We start from the raw sequence: 12,820 nt of genomic DNA on the forward strand, positions 1-12,820 counted from the left end.
TATAGCATCACAGTCATTGGTCCCACTACTCGACATATTCCTCAAAATAGAAAGATGCTCTATAACAAAATATACAAGGTGTATATGTTTTTGTGTAGGAGAAAAAAAATCCTAGAAATGATGTGACAATCCCTCTACTAGGGAATGGATAAACAATGGAAAAATGGATATTCATATATATGGAATGAAATATACATATTTTTAATCTGAGAGCGAGACAGAGAAAGACAGAGAGAGAAACATGTGAAGAACTGTTTGAACAGAAGTAAGTAGGACTAGAAAAACAACATACCCCACCCAATATAGTACAAAGGAAACTGATCAAGATGGAATGACAACGGCCAGTCTTAGTACAGGAAGACAAATTCTGAAACATACACTCTCCTTTTCTCAGAGAAGTGAAAGGCTATGTGTGTAAACTTTGTACCTTCTGCCAGAGGCAGAATGCATCAGTTGAATTTTTGTTACTAGGAAAGTCTTATCAGATGTGCATAAAATTCAGAAATGATTGTATTTTTGTAAAGTTATTAAGAAAGCTTTTTTTAGAAAAACCTTCAGCTCCAGAAATCAATATAATAGTAAATGGAGGCTGATTAACACAGACTTACAGCAGATACTCCACCTCTGGAGTCAAGAGTAACTGGGTTTACATCCTGCCATCCTGTGTAATTTTAGGCAAATCATTTCAAGTGTCTGGGTCCCACTTTCCTAGTCTGGAAGGCATTCAGACAAAGAATGTCCTCTAAGGTCTCTTTCAGCTCTTAAATTATCTGCTCCTTTTTGTGGAGGTAGCTTAAGGATATGATACATATAAAAATTAAAAAACAAAACAAAACAGAACAAACAAACAAAAAAAACCCAACTTCTCAATAAGGCCAGAACTGAAACTACAAGATACTTAACTACCTGTTAGGTGTGTTATAGAAGGGACTGTAGCCAGGTGGCACAGTGGATAGACTGCCAGAGCTGATGTCAAAAAGACTCCTCTTTGTGAGTTCAAGCCTCTGGCTTCAGATACTTCCTAACTGGGTGACCCTGGGCAAGTTACTTTATTCTGCATGCCTCAGCTTCTTCATCTGTAAAACGAGCTGGAGAAGGAAATGGCAAACCATTTTATTATATTTGCCAAGAAATCCAAATGGGGTCATGAAGAGTTGGACAGGACGGAACAAGAGGAGATCCTTGTTCAGAGAGTGTCTGGATCAGTTGGTCTCTGATCTCTTTCAATTCTGTGGCTCTAGGAAAACCAAAATGATAAAATGTATCAGTTAAAAACATTTTGAAATCCTTCTGTTGAGGTAAATTTTGTTAAAGGTTTGAAAGGAGATTCATCCAATCTGATTTGAAAATATGCAATTACTAAAATCCTCTCAAAGGAATCACAGAATCTCAGAAGCCAAGAATTTACATTCTTGAACAAGAATCCCCTTATCTAAAACACAGCAAATTAGAGGACAATAGATAATGGAATAGAATAGAGAACCAAGAAATAAAAGTGTGTAAGAAATGAAATCTTAGCAAATCCAAGCTTACAAAACATTAAGGAAAGGAAAATCGATAAAAACCAGCTGGGAAAATTGGATGACAGCACAAAAAGTTGAATTCAGCTCCACGCTTCATATGATACTACAATAAATTCCAATCTAAGCACACAAAAAAAATGAAGGTAAAAACATTTATCACAAATATAAAGAAAAAGGTTTATCTATTGGAAAAATGGACGAAATTACTGGAGACAAAATAGACTGATTCGATAAACAGAAAGATAAAGATTTTGTATGCCCCCTCCCAAAGAAAATTTTTTTTAAGACTGAGGGAAAATACTTTTGGGTCCCATAAGTCAGGCAAAAATCAGACATCTAAAATAAATGCAAAACTGATATAAAATGTATAAAAGAACAATATCTACTTCCTAATTCATTCCAACCCTCCTTTCTCCTCCTCCTTCCACTGACAGGTACTTCTTTATGGTGAGTAAAAAGTTTGTCTCATGGGCGGGAAAATCTTGTTCAAGTACCACCTCTGACATTGTGTGACATTGGTCAGCCTCCAAACTTCCTTCAAGACTCAACTCAAATCTTCCTCTTTTTCCTATTCTCCCTCCCCTCTCTGGGTACTTTCACTCCTGGGATCACTTTTCTTAAGGCCAGATTTGATATCTTGCATATGTACATTTGTTTGCAACTTATCTCCACAATTCAAATGTGAGTTTCTAAAAGGCAGAAAGCCCATTTTTTAAAACTAGTTAGTACCCATTTAGCACAGTACCTGACAGATTCGATGCTTGATAAATGCTGACTGACTGGTTCAGCATCAGAGCAGGTGCCAATCTATACCAAAGAGGGAGTTTTCTAACTGGGAGCACTTGTAATGAAAATCAATAGTTCTATTCATACTCCCCACTACTAACCTATTCCTCTCCCCAACTATGGAATGACAAAAGAATATGAACAAATAAATAATTATAGAAATGAAACACAAATTACTAACTTAAATCACTTGAACATTTTTTTTCACAAACTCAGAGAAACGGCCATCATAAAGATATCAAAGTACCCCTTTACACCGCTCCAACTGCCCAAAACAACCAAATTCAATGTTAGAAGAAACCACCAAACTATACCTGATGGAACTCAAAAGTAGTGTGCTCTGATATTTGGGAAGAAACATTAAGATACAGAAAACAAATCTGTTGGGAATTTAAGCCTTTTATAAACTGCCCTACCCACCGACCACCACCTTTCCAGTCTGTCCATAGCTTATTCACACTCTGCAATTCAATGACCTGGGCCTCCTACATAAAACCATCCACTTACCAATTTGGGAACAATCTCCCTCAACCTCTTAGCTTCCTGCAAGTCCCACCTTTTACAAGAAGCCCTTCCCTATCCCCTTTCCTCTAGTGCCTTCTCTCTATTGCTTTTCTCCAAATTCATCCTGCAGACAGCTTCTTGGTACAGAGTTGCCAGCAACATATATCCCCCACTAGACTATGAGCTCCCTTCTGCCTTTTTTTTTTTTTGCATTCCTACTGCGTGACACATAGTAGGTACTCAATAAATGTTTACTGCCTAATTCACATATTTCTTGATTCAGTTGCATTGTTGGGATGACATCCTAATGATTATTATTAGAAGAAAAATAAACCCTCTCTCTACAAAAATCTTCACAACTTCTTCATTTATAATAACCTAAATATTGGAAACAGACAGGATTTTCAGAAATAAGGTTGTGGATGAGCAAATTGTGCTATAGCAATGAAATGGAATATTACTATGCTGCATAAAAAAAAGACCATCGTTCCACGCCATGCCGCAGGACTTCTAAGAAGCTGCCAAGTGAGAAGAGCGTATGCAATGATTTTGGCTACATTTGAAAAAATCCAACATCACATCTAATTTTACAAACTGAACAGAAATAAGGAGGGGATACAAAGGAAGTTGTTGTTAACATCTTGTTGAATAGTTTTATTTTGTTCTTAAAAAAAAAAAAGTCACATGGGGACAAAACTGGAGAGCTCAGAAACTGTTTTTGTAAAGCTGCTCTGGTTGACTGCAGGCATCAGAGGAGCCAACAGTGTTGCAGTTGCTTAGAAGAGCTAAGTCAGGCTGAAGCCGCACTAGCCCAGCACCGTCATCTAGAACACAGGAAGTAACAGTCCCACTGTGCCAGAGAGGTCAGAAGAGACTGGCTAGGAGGAAGTCTCTTGTTCCATCCCAGCTTCCATATATTGAGGAAGAAATTGACAATCAGCGTGAACAGACCTAAGATGGTCACAGAAAGAATTCAGGTGAAGAGAGGAGAGCAATTTATTTAGCTGGAGAGGTAGATTATCAAATACAAAGGCACAAAGATGGCATTTTTCTTAAAGGGAAAACAAAATAGGATAAGGGATGCTGGATGTCGAATCAGGAAAATCTTAGACTCAAATCCCGTCTCTGATGCTCACTTAGTAAATGACCAGAGGTAGACAGTTCACATTATATCTCAGTTATCCCAAATGTAAAATGGGCTAATAATAATATTACCCGTGTTTAGCTGGTAGGATTGCTGGGTGAGGATACAGCTGTAAAATTAAGATATATATGAGATATAAAGAGCTCTGCATCTTTAAAGTATGTCAATATTAGCTCATTCTATTATTTTCTGAACCTCTTTGATACACTTGCCACATAGACTTTCTTCTAAAAGCTAATTGTATATATATCATATTCACCCCTGCACAGGCAAAAAGTGTTTTATCTAAATGATTTATTTCCCTGATCTAGCAAAGCATTCTACAAATAGAAGGCAGTCGATCCATTAAAAAAAAAACACACACACACACACACACACACACAGAACTGTTATGTGTTGCAGCAGAGGAAAGAACTAGTATCCATGGAAAAAGTTACAAGGAGGCGACTTGGGGTGCAAACTAAGAATGAGAACTGTTCCAAAGTAGAACGGGCTACCTCCTGAAGGAGTGAGTTTCCCGACACTACAGGTGGCAATTCTAATCCAGCACTGTAGTCTAGAATGCAGGAAGTAACAGTTCCATTGTGCCAGGGAGGTCAGAAGAGACTTTTAGGAAGTCTCAATCTAATTCCCTTATTTCATAGATGAGGAAACTCAGGCCCTTCAGTAACACTGGCCCTGATTTCTTGCTCCTCAGACATTCAGAATCATTCAAATTCTGTCTTTTGTGGTATCGACTGCATCATTATTTTTTTGAATGTTATTTTCCATGCAGATATCTATAATGATTTAGGTAGCTAATGCTTAGAATCAAATTACTATTATAAACTATATGCCTCAAGAATTGAAAATTGAGAGGATGCCCATTAACTGGGAAATATCTGGACAAATTGTAGTAAATGATTGTGATTGAATATTACTGAACTATAAAAAACGACAAGCAGGATGGTTCAGAAAAACATGAAAAGACTTAGATGAACTGATGCAAAGTGAGATGAACAGACATAGGCTGTCATGTCACAATATTGCAATATCGTAAAGATGATCAACTGTGAAAAACTTAGCTACTCTGCTCAAGACAATGATCCAAGACTATTCCAAAGGACCGGTGATGAAAATGCTATCCGCCTCCTAACTGAGAGGACCGATGGACTCTGAATAGACTGAAGCATGTTTTTTGGAGGAGAGAGGGAAACAGAAATTGAAACTCAGACTTTTAAGAAATTAATATTAAAAATTAATGTAACTGAGAAGTGTTTAAGAAAATGAAAATATATTTAAAAAAATACATGCAGCAGGCAGTGTGGAGTGTTAGCTTTGAAGTTAGTTAGCATTTGTAAAGGTTTGATTAATATAAGAATCATCTCCTGTAGCCCGGGGAGGTGAGAGCTCTTCCCATTACACAGACTGAAAAACTAGGGAAGGGTTTAAAGGCTCACACAGCAAGTGAAGATTTGAAGTCAATTCTTTCCCAACTCCAGGTCCAGCACTCTATCCACTGGGCCACCCAGCTTGTTAACTATGTAATCTGGGAAATCACATCATCTATTAAGCTGTTTTCTGCCTTCAGGGAGAATTGCCTCCACCCAGTGAAAGACCCTACATCTTTCATGCTTCATATATATCAAACAAATCTACTTATTGTTCTCAGAGTCAGCATAGTCGATCAGGAAATGTTTGTTGCTCTTCATGACCCCATTTGGGATTTTCTTGGCAAAGATACTGGAGTGGTTTGCCATTTTCTCCTCCAGCTCATTTTACAAATGAGAAAACTGAGGCAGGTGGGGTAAAATAACCTGCCCAGGATCACATAGCTAAATAGTGCCTGGAGCTGACTTCAGGCCTTCAGCTCCAGTACTCTTATCCACCCAGGTGATCCATTAGGAAATTTTAAAAGTAGTTTAAGTCTGAGATCTGCCATTTACTAGCTATATGAATTTAGACAAATTACTTAAAACTGAAACTCAGTTCCCCAGGAGTAAAACAGGAGGGAAGGGATTGGGAGGGAGAGGAAGGGGTAATAATGTACTCTGCCCAGCTTTCTTCACAGGGGTGTCTGGGAAAACAATGTGACAACATGAGGTGCTATGTAAACTTAGAGTGTTATATAAATTTAGACTCTTATTACTACGATTATACATGGTTCCCTTCTGGGGGTTAGCACATGCTATCCATTCTTTGTGGGACACCTTTGCTTTTAGGCTTACCCAGTCTTTTTACTATTTTAAAAATGTAAGCAAGGGGGCAGCTAGGTGATGCAGTGAATAGAGCACCAGCCCTGAAGTCAGGAGGACCTGAGTTCAAATCTAGCCTCAGACACTTAACACTTCCTAGCTGTGTGATCCTGGGCAAGTCACTTAACCCCAATTGCCTCAGGAAAAAAAAAAATGTAAGCAAGACTCAATCTGCCTAATGGTCCTAAGCCTCTGTCCAGCCCCAACACCCAATTCACCTGACAGTCCTTGCTGTGGGGGGGCTCACCAGTATGCCTTCCTGGAGAGCCGAACTGCTTCATTTCAAACTTCTCACAGGTCACCTTAGTCTAGCACTTCTCATGCTGCTGGCAATTGAACAAATGTTATTGACTAGCGGCTTTGAAAATGTTGCATAATCACAACTATCATAAATACCCCAAATCCCCAACTGCCATACTTCTAATATCAACTGGTCTTTCTGTATTTTTAAAAATATAATTTCCATAGTCAATGTTAATTTACTAAAATTACCCTCTAAAAACTGTTGAGCTTTGCCCATTTCTTTCTCTCTCTCTCTCTCTCTCACACACACACACACACACACACACACACACACACACCCCTTTAATCAAAATGCTACTAAATTCTGAAGACAAAACCTCTCTTAAGTCTGGGGGCAGGGAAATGTCCCCAAGTTTTGTTTAAATTGAAAAGACATTTTAAAAAATCACAAGATTTTTTTAAATGAACAATTTAGTCAAAGGACACACAGCCCACTTGTCAGAAGAGTCCACAAGGCATCAGTTCACATATGGACAATCTAAGCAGACTCCAACCTTCTTATCTGCTAGATCACAGTCAACAAGATACAGGTACCACCTATGTAAACACAAGAACACCTAAGGTTAAGTGGGAGGAGATAACATGAAGTTGCCATACGGACAACAGATTTTGAAAACCAGTGACAAAATTTAAATTAATCCTGCAGACTAGAGAGCATTCCTGAACAGCTAGGCAAAAAATTTAAATAGCAGAACCTAGAATCCAACTTCAAGATTCACCTTATGGAGTTAGTCATTTACTGTTCAGGGTGGGAGATTTTTCAGGGAAGTAGGGAAAGACCAGAGAGCTCCTTGTCCACTCCAAGCAGGGAAGCTCTGAATCACTATTATTCTTGGCACTTGAAACAGCACTTGGGTGTTTCTGGGGGAAATCGAATTCAGCTGTTTCCAGAACTAGTGGGAAGGAGTTACCTAAGGCCTAGTACACCCAAGCTCCTTGGTGTGTGTCATTTTATGTTACCTTAAATGCAGCTACCAAAGCACCTCAAGACATGTCTCTCCGGGCCAGATCCCTACAGAATCATCAAGTATTTTCTGCCCACTGGAACCCTAACCACAATCCTACAGACACAAGAGAGAACGGCTCTGGGTCTGAGATGGACACAACTGACAGGGAACAGTTGTCAAAAATCACACTAATCCCAATGTACTTCAAGTTGGTTCCGATTTATGGGTACATTAGGGTCATGCCAAAACCTCGTCCTATCCATCGCCCTTGCCAATTACTGCTTTTTATCTCCCAGCGCACTTTTCACTTTATCATCATTCCCTCAATGCTCCTCAGCATACAGTGGTCCCCAGCGACTGCCCCCCCCCACCCCAATCTTTTCCCCTGCAATCAGAACCTACCTCTCTTTTCCTCACGACCTGCCGCAGCTCCTCTCCACTAGAGATGGCTCTTAGGGAAGAAACCAAACAACTCCTTTTTCTAGGGCAGAGGGGACCCTAAAAGGGGGTGGCAGCGAAGAAAGTCCCCAATTAACCCCTGAATACTTGGCTGGAGTGGGAGAACTCTCGGGCGACTAACCGAATGGTCTTCCTCTCAGGTCCCCCCCATGCAGGACTCAAGCCGGAGAAGTCACGATCCCAGATGCCCACGCCTCGAGGCGAGCTAGAAGCGGATTATACCGGTGCCCAACCGGAGGTGGCCCCGCACCTGCTGCCCCCCCTCCTCCCCTGGCGCTGGAGGCGGAGCGCTGGCTCTCACCTCCCTGGAGCCCGGCCAAGCGGACTCCCAGCCCCGCCCGCCCGCTCCTCCGGGAGGCTTGGCGGGCGGGGGCTGGCTGGCACTGCTCAATAAGCCTGGGCACTGGGGCGGGTCTGGAGGCGAGGCGCGCTCCCGGCGCAGGGCAGGAACCCGGAGAGTGAGCCCCCAGCAGCTTGCCCAGCCCAGCTCCGTGCGGTGCCGTGACCAGGGATCGTAGTCCTGTGATCGTGGAGAGGGAGGAGAAACGCCAAAGGGGCGGGAGGGTGAGAAGGAAGGAAGGACCTTCGGACGGACAGACGGAAGGAAGGAAAGAGGAAGAGAGGGGGCCATGTGCTCCGCAATCTCCCAGCAGCGCGCGGCTCGGCGCATAGGCCGGGCTCCCACCCACAGTCCGGGCCCCGGCGCGGGAGCACCTTCCAGGAGCCCCAGTGCAGGGGCAGCCCGCAGCTCGGTGCGCACGGGAAGGGAGGATAGGGCAAGGTGCCAGCGCCCACCCCGACCCCCACTTGCGCCCCTCCCCAGCGGGCTGGAGGACTACAGGACCCACCTGGCGGAGCGACGGCAGCTCTGGGGCAGGAGGGGGCGGCATCACCTGCGGGGGGCGGCGGCGCGGCTGGCCCGGGGCGCGCGGGTCTGGCGGGAGCGCGGCGCGGCGCCCTGGACCCTGCTCCCGCGGCCCCTCCCGCGGCTGCCAGCCGGACGCGCGGCGGAGGAGCCGGGGCACCGGCGGGGGCGACGGCGGCGGCGGCGGGAGCAGCAGCACATGACTCTGTAACGAGGGGAATTAGACAAAGCGTAACATGGACTCCGGGGCCGGTGCTGGCGCTGCAGCCTCGGGACCAACCGCAGCCGGCGAGCGCCGCGACTGGCCCGGCCGCAACCAATGGAGCTGCCCGCGGCCCCCATGTGATTGCGAACGAGCTCTAGCCGGCCGGCCCCTCCCCGCTCCCCGGGCCCTCCGCCGGGACCGCGGGGCTCCGGGCCCGGCTCGCACTGGCACGCAGAAAGCGCACGCCCAGCGATTGGGAAGGGCGCAGTCCGCCAGCCGCCCCTTCCCCCGGCAGGTGCAACGGGCCCGCACCCCGCCGTTGTCAATGTTGTCCTGCTCGGTGCCCACCTGGGCCGGGGCCCTCTCGCCAGCTGGCCACTAGCTAAGGCCGAGGGACCCCAAATGTAACCAGCAAACAACAGCTGTGCTTGGGGTGCAGGGCTAGGACCTAGACATCGGGAATCCAGTTACGCAACTCCCATCCCCCAATGGAGAATGCCCATCTGCTAGTGCAATCGCTAGATTAATATCTGGCCACCCACGTTTTCTTTCTTACCTCTTTTTGCTGGATGTGTTTTAAATGAGGTTCCAGGCCACTGGTCCTTTCTTCCGACTAGGCCTAGTCTGCTAGTCTCCCACCCATTTTCTCCAGCAAAGTCTTCCATCTCTGGCAGATTGTAACTGAGCCGCCCAATTAACCCAGATTATTTTGGGTCGATGCTGCCTAACGGGGTTGTTTTCCTGTAGAGCTCTTTGGCCAGTAATTTAGCCTCCCTGGTCTCAGTTTTCTCTTCTGTAAAATAAAAGGAACTGGACTAAATGATGCCGGCCTTCCAGATCTAGATCCATAATCCTAAAATAATTGGGGCTGGTTTTCTAGAACGATTTCCTCCATCACTAATGATTTTATTTTTGTTAAATGTCGAAGCTTTTCTGGTCTACCCCCTTTCCCCTTCTTTGTGGGAGAGAAGTTAAAGGGGAAACGAGAAAAGATCCCCCCTCCCCCCCTGCAAAACAAAGAACAGTAATTTTTAGTGGCTCCATTCAAAGGATAGGCCCTGAGAAGTCTCCGAAAGTGAGAGCAATCATCTACTGTCCCAAACAACTTGTCCTGGTCTAGTTCCTTATCTCATTTTGATTAAAAGGAATCCATGGGGCAAGCAGAAAGTCTTAAGATCATAGAATCACAGATCCAGACTCTGCAGGCCCCCACAAAGTTATCAAATCAAACCTCAAATTTTAGAAAAGATAAAACTTAGCCACGGTGGTTATTTGCCCAAGGTGATACAGGCCCTTCTCCACTTTAGCTATAGCTAGTTATTAGCTAGTTGCTAATAACCTAATATGATTTGAATAAACCTTTTTATGAGGATGTTTTTAATATTTTAACCTACTTTTTTTGACCTAGGGTAGAGGTGCTTGAGTTTAATATCTTGATAGCTTTCAATAAAATGAATTTCTTTTGTAATCCCATATATTCTGTTTTATGAATTTAAAACAGCATTCTGGAAAAGGGTCTATAGATTTCCCCAGACTACCAAAAATCCATTTCTCATACACTTTAAGAACCACTAAATGAGAGGAAAGGAAGAAACAAACAAGAGTTTTTTTTCATCTCCTTTGTAACAAAGTTTTCCTTCAGTTCATCCCTCCCCCTTTCAGGTATCTGAGGGAGAAGGGGACTCAGCTTTGTAAATGCCTCTAATAGAGATGTGTTGGAAACTTAATGGAGAAGTCAGTTGGAGGAACAGAAATAGCCCCCATAAGAAGAATCCCTGTAGGATGTCACTGTGGCTGTGACACAGGGATATCTGGATCCTCTGACAGACAAGGAAAAATAAAGGAGGAAGACCTCCTTTATTGTGGCAGAGCTGGTAAGGAAAAAGAATTTTTCCTTTCTCACAGCTTTGAACTTGCCTGACCAAAAATACTGAAAGCAATGCCTGAGGACACTTGCTGGGAGCAGCCTGGAACTGCAGGAGAAATAGTGTCTGGCTGCACCTGCCCCCAATACTAAGAAAGAGACCATCATCATGCCATCATTAGAAACTGTAATTGATTGGTGCCTTATGTACACCACTGAAAGAAATGGATTTGTTCTATGGGTATTGGATTCTGGCCATAAATTACACTCTAAGTTGGCTTTTTTTTTGGGTAAAATTTTCATTGCTTGTAAACTTCAATATGAAAAGAGAAAAAAAGAAAAAAATCGTTCTCATGTATACAGCAGACTATGAGAGAGGATTTGATGTAAAACAATAAATGCACATTTCAAGAAAACTTACAAAAGAAATACTACACATTGTTTTCAAAACTACCCAACTTTTCTTTGCTTCTTTTTAGGTTTTCTTTTGTTCTTTGTTCCCCCTCTTTTCCAGCTTGGAAATAGATAGCTCGCTGGTTGTGTACTTACATGAACACATATAAATAGTTCTCTATAAATATATACACAGTAAAATAATACTATATATATATTTCTACTTGTCATCTCTTTGGAGATGGATGCACTCTAAGAGTCCTACACTTATTAAAAGTTGTCCATTCTGGTTAAATAGTATCAACAATTACCTTGCCCATCTTAATTTTGCCTTAAAATGTATAGACAACACATCTTTCAAGATGAAGTTTTTTTGATTCATGTTTTTAAAATCAAGAAAGTAAATTTCAATTATAAATTCACAGCTACACCTCTGAAGTCTTTTATAACAAAAACAAATAGCATAAAACAAAGTAACATGTGATAACTTAGATGAAAATGGATGAATATCAACAATTTTACAAAGAATTATAAGCATTTAGCATACTTATCAATTCATTCTCTCAGGCAAGGTGCATTTTTGATAATGAATAAATTAATGGATACACACCAGAGCAAATTATTTCAAATAACACAAAAAGGAATTCTTCTTTTCATAAAAAGTCTGATTATGACACATATGCTTGCAAATTGAGAGTTCGTCTCAGTAAACTCTGGGGTCATATATTCCCAACCCCGATTTCCTGAGCTAATTGTATGAGCCAAGACTGTGAAAAATCATCCCAAATATGTTTTGGTCATTTGTGGCACAAGAGAATCTCTGGTATTCTAGTGACAAACTGTTTGGACCAGGGACAATCAACATCCTAAAATCACAGAAGCCCATCAGCAGGATAGTTGCAGGGAGATGAATTAAGATCATTATAAGTCATAAAGGAGCCATAATCTGTGTTAGTGTAGCCACTATCCTTGGCCATATAGAATAGAATAAAGGAAAGCTTCTTTTAAAATATAATGATAAACCATTCACCAAGGAGCCATAGGCTAGACTTAGGTAAGAATCCTAAAAGATCTTGGCATTTCCAAGGACAATATCTTATTGGAAGAGAGCCTTTAAGACCCATTATTGATCTACCGATGTAAATGCATTCAAATGAATGTTAAAAATTGTCTTTATGGGGGCAACTAGATGATGCAGTGGATAGAGCACCAGCTCTGAAGTCAGAAGGACTTGAATTCAAATGTTCAGACACTTAACACTTCCTAGCAGTGTGACCCTGGGCAAGTCACTTAACCCCAATTGCCTCAACAAAAATAAAATAAAATAAAATAAATATTGTCTTTACATGTAATTGGAAAAAAACATAATTTTAAAAAATATAAATAGCTAGCATTTATAGAATGCTTCAGATTTTGCAAAAAAAAAAAAAGAAACATCAAAATGTTATCTAATCAGCAAATCAATATCCCCATTTTACAGATTTTTGCCCTACCATGATCCTGATTTTAAATGATTGGATGTTAACATACTAGACCAGTGGCATACTAGACCTCTAATAGAGGAACTTGATTTCTGTGAGTTTAGAAAATAGG

At 42.2% G+C, this 12,820-nt stretch overlaps 1 protein-coding gene across 2 annotated transcripts in view; it reads right to left on the reverse strand.

Annotated features, from left to right (window-relative positions):
* LRRC8D (leucine rich repeat containing 8 VRAC subunit D) overlaps nucleotides 1–8,855 on the reverse strand; it is a 142,162-nt gene extending 133,307 nt beyond the window's left edge. The window contains exon 1 of one of the 2 annotated variants that reach the window (XM_052000025.1): nucleotides 8,749–8,855. The gene's annotated coding sequence lies outside the window, so the exon portion shown is untranslated. Of the gene's footprint in view, nucleotides 1–7,843; nucleotides 8,084–8,748 lie in introns of those variants that run through there. The other variant, XM_052000027.1, reaches the window with a different exon arrangement.
* Between the last annotated feature and the right edge of the window lie 3,965 nt (nucleotides 8,856–12,820).

The sequence above is a fragment of the Antechinus flavipes genome, chromosome 4 (genome assembly GCF_016432865.1).
Source record: "Antechinus flavipes isolate AdamAnt ecotype Samford, QLD, Australia chromosome 4, AdamAnt_v2, whole genome shotgun sequence".
Taxonomy (NCBI): Eukaryota; Metazoa; Chordata; class Mammalia; order Dasyuromorphia; family Dasyuridae; genus Antechinus; species Antechinus flavipes.